Genomic DNA, 8537 nt, shown 5'->3' with positions numbered 1-8537 from the left:
CCTGGAAGGTTTGTTCTCCTCTCATGACTATTTTCCACTAGCTTCTGGTGTTTTTCTCCTTCCTCTCCTGGCCTTCCTCTGAAGTACTAGACATTGGCCACAGCTAAGGATGGGGGGGTTGACCAGACTGTGGTGCTGCTTCTGCCAATACTTAGCAATTTTCTAAGTTCATGGCTAAAGGTCTTGCTCTTCTGCTCAGGGCCAAACAAGTTGCCAAAGTTGTAATCAGGAAGAAATTTCCACACCCCTCCCCTTCCCTCCCCATGGGTCAGACTGGCAAGGACCTTGGGAGTTGTTGCTTGCCTTTGCAACATGGGGCACAGACCATTTCTTCAGATCCTCGAACATATATTAATCAATTGCTTTGCTATTGCAATGGAAGGGCACTTGTAATGCACTTGCCTGCACTGGTTTTTCCCTGTTGGAAAGTGACATATATGGTTGTGGACCTTGTAGCTGTGGTGTCTGAGGATTTGGAGTAGACAATTTTTAGGAGCCTTTGGTTAAAATGTTTGCCTGTGAATGTAGAGGATTGGACACGTTAACAGGAGAGTCCCTTTCCAGTTCTATCGTCCATACAGCACACCATGCAGAATCTTTATGTGACCTTATTCTGAAATTTTCAAAATGTGCCCCACATGAAGAGTGGAACTATAAATTGTCTTAGGATGTAGATTCAAAACAGAATAGCAGCTTCTGTCAGGCTCATGACAAAGGCTGTCACTGCCTCAGACAACACTTTTCAAACTGAAGCATCTAGAGTTAGACAGCTAACCTATATTTAACAATTTTCAAAATTGCTGACCACCTGTTGCTCCAGCTGGGTTCAGCTGGGGGAGGGATATACTCAGAACCTCTGAAACTCAGATCACTTTTATTTAAGTCTGAGACCTAAATTTAAACATTTTGGCCATAGCTGCTGATTTGTTTTGTCTCTCAGAACTTGCTGTTGCATTTAAAATATGGATGTGCTATACAAAGAAAGGGTACTGCAGGAAAACATAAAGGTTCCTGTCTATTCCCAACTTTCTGTCATGGAAAAAGGAACTGGTCGTGCCGAATGACATTAAGTACTATAATCATCATCAATCATGAGCCCTGACTGCTGGGCTTCATGCATCCTCACTTATTTTAGGGTGCTGGAAAAGGCTAAGAAAATGTTAATAGGCCGGGAATCCCTTAAGCTACCCACCCACACCAGCCAACCATACCACTGCAGTCTTTCTTGCAGCTGCCTACCAAAAATAGAGCAAGAATGGTAAGCTCCATATCATATGGCCTCCAGAAGTAGCATCATATTCAGACAAAAATTTTCCACAATGCTGACCTAGTGCACATGCTCTGCAACCAGCTCTAAACTGGGGGAAAATCTGAAATTCAGAGTTAAGCCTCAAAATTTTTCTTTATTCCATCATCTGGTGACAGAAAAATATAATCTGGATAATCCTTTACTGTTCAGCCAGTCCAGCAGCACCAGTCTGAGTGCAGTGTTAGGTTTAATTATGAATTACTTTGCAGTTTGTCAGCCTGTATCATGGGCTTAGACATTATTTAAACATTTTTTTTGTCTATGAATGTGTTTAGCTCTCTCTCTATCACATTTATGCATTTATTGACAGAGGCACCATCACAAACTGCCTCTTTAAGTTTGTAATTGTTGCTGTCTTGGAGCATTTACATTTTGAAAGGGAACAGAGAACATAATATAAAACACAATTACTACAAAAGCAGGTGTGCTACTCAGCAAACAGAAGAAAAAGGTGCAGCAGTGATATGCCATCACAGTTTTAGATTAGTGCAATTCTTTATTGCTGTAGAGGGATAACATTGAGCAGTCATTGTACATTTTACTGAATTCATTTAAATGTGATGGTTTGCACTGGGGCCGCAACTTGGACTATGTTTACAGCAGTCCAGATGTGAAAGGTTTGTTCCTCATTAAGTCACCCTGATCTTCTAATCCATGGTTTCTAATGCTGTGCTTTATCTGAAGGTTTTATCTAACAACATATCCAGGTCACATAAAGGATATGGAAAACAGCTCACAGAGCAATCTCGGGGGTGGTTTAAGAAGGTGTGCATGAGGATGTTTATGGGGTGTGAGAATGGGATTCTATTCCTTCTCCATATTGAGTGTTATTGAACCAAACTCCATAGACTTAGAGGACTACATTTATAATGGTTCAGCCATACACAAGAGGAGAATCTGACCTCAGCTGCAGCCAGCAGTGGCTGCCAGTAGTTTGCCTGCTTCCATACCATATGCCATTCAAGGGTTCTGGGCTCCAGCAACTCTTACTCTTCTACTCCACCCACACAGTTAGAACCCGATTAGAGGAATTTGGAATTGATGTTGTTGGGTTGCGACGTGATATACACTTTTTTGTGTTTCCTAAAAACATGATGTTTGTTTAGAATGTCCTTACCTTCTCATTTTCTAACTTTCCAGTGATTGAATTATGTAAATAAAGTGAACAGCAAGTGCAGTTTTGCCACTTAGCAGTCTCTTGGGCATATGGGCCTGGTATCTACATTTACAAGTGTATCTTCAGTGGTTGGATTAAGATATTGTCCAAAGCAAACTAAGACGGATGAATCAAGGGACTTATGTACTCTGTTCAGGTGCAGAATTCACAAACCTGAATTATATGCCCAAGTTCCCTGCACAGTAAATAAGAGAATTAAGTGGCTTGGTCTGAGATTCATGATATCCAGAACTCTAAATGGGTGGATGCCAAAAACAGCCAGTATGAAATGCTTAAGAAGGCTGAGTGTCTGAAATACCATCTCTTTCCTGGATTTAGGTTCCTAACTGCATATCAGAGTGAGGCATTTACATGAGACTGGAATGTACTGCCTGAAAACCTCTCTTACATTAAGTTCCTTCAGGTATAGCTGATTGGTTGCTCACCATTAAATTATATAGTAATATAATAGTTACAGCACGAACTCAGGAAGTGGGAGATCCAGATACAATGCCCTGAGAAAATTTAAATCTAGATCTCCAACTTCTGAGGAGCATGCCCATACCATTGGGCTGTAGGCAAAGCTGGAAAAAGGAGGCCTTTTCCACCCCTCCTGTTGCAGATATGCCACTATATGGCCAACAGTGCAAGATGCACAGGGCTAGAAAAAAAGCATAAGCAGGAGGGAGCATGACTAAAACTCTATGATGTTACTAGCTGCCTTGGGGAGTAGGGGTTGAATCCTGAGTTCTGATCTCAGCTTTCTAACACTATTCATGTCATTTATCCATGGACAATTTAATGAAGCAGTTCTAGGAGCAGGGACCTGAAGCCAGGTCTCTTGCTTTAGGTGAAAGCTGTCATCACTGGGCTACAGTCACAATTTCTCTTGCTTGTTCTCTCTTTGGCTTCATGAATCTTGTTCACATTTCACCTAAGTTATACCTGGTGAGATTAAGTCTTGGACAAACAACTTGGGAGGAGTATAAGAATATTGCTCGGGTGTGCAGGGATGAAGTCAGGAAGGCCAAAGTGCAGTTGGAGTTGCAGCTAGCAAGGGACATGAAGAGTAACAAGAAGGGTTTCTGTAAGTATGTTAGCAGTAAGAGGAAGGTCAGGGAAAGTGTAAATCCTTTACTGAATTGGGGAGGCAACCTAATGACAAATAATGAGAAAAAGGCTGAAGTGCTCAATGCCATTATTAACTCGGTCTTCACAGGCAAGGTCATCTCCCAGACTATGCACTGGGTAGCACATTTTGAGGAGAAGGTAAGCAGCCAACAGTGGTGAAAGAACAGGTTAGGGACTATTTAGAAAAACTGGACGTGTTCAAGTCTGTGGGGCCAGAGGAAATGCATCTAAGGGTACTGAGGGAGTTGCCTAGAGTGATTGCAGAGCCACAGGCCATTATCTTTGAAAACTTGTGGCAATCAGGGGAGGTCCTAGACAATTGGAAAAGAAGAAAAATAGTGCCCATCTTTAAGAAAGGGAATGAGGGTGATCCAGGGAACTACAGGCCAGTCAGCCTCATCTCAGTTCTTGGAAGAATCATGGAGCAGGTCCTCAAAGAATCAATTTCTAAGCACTTGGAGAAGAAGAAGGTGATTAGGAACAATCAGCATGGATTCACCAGGGGCAAGTCATGCCCGACCAACCTGACTGCCTTCTATGGTGAAATGACTGACTCTGTGGATGTGAGGAGACCAGTGGATGTGATATACCTTGACTTCAGCAAGGCTTTTGATACCATCTCACAGCATTCTTGCAAGCAACCTGAGGAAGTATGGGTTGGATGAATGGATTGCAAGGTGGATAGAAAGCTGGCTGGATTGTAGAGCTCAATAGGTGGTAATCAATGGCTCAACATCTAGTTGGTAGCCAGTATCAAGTGGAGTGCCCCAGGAGTTGGTTCTGGGGCTGGTTTTGTTCAATATCTTTATTAATGATCTAGAAGATGGGATGTAGTGCACCCTCAGCAAGTTCATGGATGACACCAAGCTTGGGGGTGTAATAGATATACTGGAGGGTAGAACTAGGATTTACAATGACCTAGAAAAATTGGACTGGGCCAAAAGAAATATCATGAGATTCAACAAAGACAAGTGCAAAGTCCTGCACTTAGGATGGAAGAATCCCATGCAGTGCTACAGCTTAGGGACTGACTGGCTAGGCAGCAGCTCTGCAAAAAAGGACCTAGGGGTTACAGTAGACAATAAGATGGATATGAGTTAGCAGTGTGCCCTGATTGCCAAGAAGGCTAACAACATATTAGGCTGAATTAGTAGAAGCATTGCTGGCAGATCAAGGGAAGTAATTATTCCCCTCTATTCTGCAGTGGTGAGGCCACATCTGGAGTACTGTGTCCAGTTTTGGCTCCCACACTATAGAAAGGTTCTGGACAAATTGGAGAGAGTCCAGCGAACAACAATGAAAATGGTTCGCGGCTGGGGCACGTGACTTATGAGGTGAGGATGGGGGTACTGGGTTTATTTAGTTTTGAACATATTCAGTTCAAACACCCATAAAATGTGTAAAAAAATTCATTTTAAACATTTTCACTGGGAAAAGTTAAAATGACAAAATATTTTGGGCACGCAAAGCCACATTTTTCTCTCATTAAAGTCTTTTTTTAGTTAAAACTGTTAGGTTAAAGTAGTAAAACATTACACAACTTTTTGGCATATGTCTGCACCATTTCCAGTGCCAATAATTGTATCATGGGACTTGACAGAATGTTTGGTGTTCTTAAAGCTCCAGTGTCTGAATGTCATGATTATGAAAGAGAGTTAGCTGTCACTATTCAAAAAATGAGTAAGTTTTTTGCCCTTTAGTTGCAGACAAATTCTAAAAAATATGGACTCCTAAGGGCAAATAACATGATAAACAATAAATGTATCATTGTTTAAAATGAAGATAGTCTTTTTTTTCTAAAGCCTGATTCATGATTTTTGAATCAGTGTCAGTAGTGTCACAAAAATCAGTGCTACTGATCTATTAATACAGGACTTTGGAATACATTCTTAATGTACTAATTTTATCAGCATAACTTAAGGACACAAAGAGTTGCATGTTTTTGTGATTTAAGTACATCAGAGGGCTGAGGCTCAGGGTTAAGAGCTACATATTTCAGATATTGAAGCCAGACGGCAATTCAGTCTAATAATGTTCATGTCTACCATTTCCTGAAATTTGCTGGTACATGACCTCCTAACTGCATATATGTGACCCAACAACAAACTCTGTTATGTAGTGCCAAAAAATGACATTAACTTCAGCTGCTTTATTAAATTGCTACCCAAGCTGGTTTATATTCATAGTAAACACGACATAGCATATGACCTACTAATTCACGGTGTCCCGGCTAATCTGATAGTTTATACTCTTTTCTTTTGCTCATGAAATGACTATTTACCTTAATCGTAGTAAAGCACACAAAGGAAAAACCCAGCCTCCTTAAATTCCATGCCAGAGTATCCTGTACCTTACAACAAGCTTGCTTGTGATTCTTTTTGAAACAGGCATTTGGGATGCATTAGACAAATACTACCTTGAGTTGAGCTATTCCTTTAAGAGACTCCATTTTTGTGGTCACCTGTAATGTACAGATATCAGCAATCAATGGCATGGCTTTAAGAAAAAGCACATGTTGTGCAGGCTTTGGTCAGAACAAATGTGTTCCTAAATCTTCTCTTCCAGAGTGAAGTGTAAAGAAATAGTCCTGTAATTAATGCTTTAAAATCACTACCTGAAAGGAGAGGAAAGTAATGAAAACAGCAGTTTTGACTGCAGACTGCAAATAGTAACACGATTCTAATTTTTATAATAATCAGAAGGCTGAAGCAATAGAGAAATATTGAAATACTATGGAAATGAAAACCATGTAATTAAGAAGAATGCAGAAGTGCTAAGATGCTCCATGTATGTATGTTGGGTTAGGGAAAATAATTTATGATAAATTGTACGGTTTGAGAATTAGTATGTGATCGTATAGCATTAATATATTGTACATAATCTTAATTTTGGCATTTCCTGTTTAGTATGTAATCTTACTGTTGTCTTAGGGCTCATTTTCTCAAAGTACTGAGCAACTCTGTAAGGTAATGGGACTGTAGTTGAACTGTCAAGGATTGCAATATTCTTCTATTTTGCTATTGTACCACGCTGCACACAGAACCTTCACACACACACTACATTTATTGAATTTACCCATACAATTCTCCTTCAACACGTAGGTCTATATTTTCAAAACCATGGTTAAACAAATTTAATTAGTAAAAGTGAAGGGGCATCGGTTTGCTCTGGAATGTAAGGAATTTTGAGAATAAGAATGAATGAGTCTCCTTGAAATTAAAGACATTTGAAAGCATACTCCTGACTAATCCCACTTATATTAATAGGCCTATGCACCCGTCGGGCTTCGATCATCTGGTCACGTGCCATCTGGCTTTGGATGTATATGGCTGTCCGTCGCTCTGTCCCTGTGGTCTTGCTGAACGGATGTCCCTCCCCGGGGTAAGTCTCTTCCCCAATCTCGCCTGCCACGACTTCGTTTATTCTTTCAGTGGTGGGGGTCTGACTACTGGGGCTCACATGTGTCTGGGACCTCTCGGCGGCAGTCTTCTGTGAGGCTCCAACCTCCCCTGTACCTCGCCCTGAAACCCAGCCACAACGGGTCGCTGATGTCTCTCTCGGCCTGACCCCTGCTTGTAAGTATTCTGGGCTCTCCAGTAGATACGTATTAGGCCTAACCCAATTACCCAAATCAGAGTTATACTTTATGGGTATGCACGGTCATCTCGATTCCCTCTACGACAAAACCCTTCTTCTGATTGAGCCAATACTAGGGCTCTATGCACCAAACCTCTCAACCTCTCCAAAGGTGGGAAACACAAAAACACAAAAGAAAGAATACTACCAATACCAGCGGCCTTCTGACTACACCAAAATGGGCCAGCCTGGCCCGGGAGTTTCTAACTGGCCCTGTCCTATGTATGCCTATGCCTGGCAGCTACCACCCTCTGTCTTCCGTTCTGTGGATCATCTGCGTATTAGCTGGACCCTTGATGATCCCTCTAGTTCCACCTACTTTTTCTCCCCCATCGGGCAGCTCTGTGTGGCTGGAGCTTGTCTTCTGCAGCCCCTCCTGCTGCTTAGGCTCTTCGTTCCCCACCTGGGGCTGCTCCTGGAGCCTGGCTGAACCCATACCGATCCTACCTGGCTCGACACCTAGGGTTCTGTCACTCTGCCTTCTTCCTCGGGGACAACCCTGGTTGTTACCTTCTTCCTTCTGATGTCTTGGATTCTCTCCCTTGAATCCTCTGTTTGAATGAGGTGTGTCCACCTCCTCTCTCTCTGGACCGCTGCTGGTGTCTTCCTTACGATGGGCTTCAAGGCAGCCTTCTGCCTCGTGAGAGGTGGTCCTGCCTTCTCTAACCCCTAATAGGGGTTCCGGGAATACCTTCCCTTCTGACACACTTCCCGGTCTCTGCCCTGCTCCCTCGCCCGTGACGCCTTTTATCCCTCTGTGCTGGCTCCTTCCATTCCTCTCCACAGCTGGCCGCAGTTTTAAAAAGACACGGCTAACGAGCCATGCGGGTCCTGCCACTGCTTCCGGTTTCGCCACGGCACCGGGTGCAGGTGAGAGATTCTTCGTCTTTTTCTCTCTCTCCTTGCCTTCCCTGGGATGTCCAGCCCCCAGGGATCCCCCTTGACCCCTCAGGGTCTGTCCCTTGTATCCTCCCTGGGATAGCTTACTTATACACAGGGTCAAGAGCATACATTGTGGCAGCAGGGTCAGGGCGTTGGTGTCCCATCTCTCAGGCCTTCAAAATTATAAGCGTAGTTATAAGTCTTGATTCAGGAAATTACTTAAATTTGGACTTAAATCCATCCCTATTCAAGAAGGCACCCACACAGTCAATTGGGTCGCCAACTGGCTGGAGGGCCGCACCCAGAGAGTGGTAGTGGATGGGTCATTTTTGATCTGGAGGGATGTGGGCAGTGGGGTTCCTCAGGGCTCAGTCCTCGGGCCCGCACTGTTCAACATCTTCATCAGTGACTTGGACGAGGGGG

General features: G+C 43.0%; 1 pseudogene; it reads left to right on the top strand.

Annotated features, from left to right (window-relative positions):
* The first annotated feature begins 3488 nt into the window (after positions 1-3488).
* Positions 3489-8537, top strand: part of LOC109305464 — a 7014-nt pseudogene continuing 1965 nt past the window's right edge.

The sequence above is a fragment of the Crocodylus porosus genome, unplaced genomic scaffold (genome assembly GCF_001723895.1).
Source record: "Crocodylus porosus isolate Cpor-Errol unplaced genomic scaffold, CroPor_comp1, whole genome shotgun sequence".
NCBI lineage: Eukaryota > Metazoa > Chordata > Crocodylia > Crocodylidae > Crocodylus > Crocodylus porosus.
This window is presented reverse-complemented; position numbering and strand designations above follow the sequence as displayed.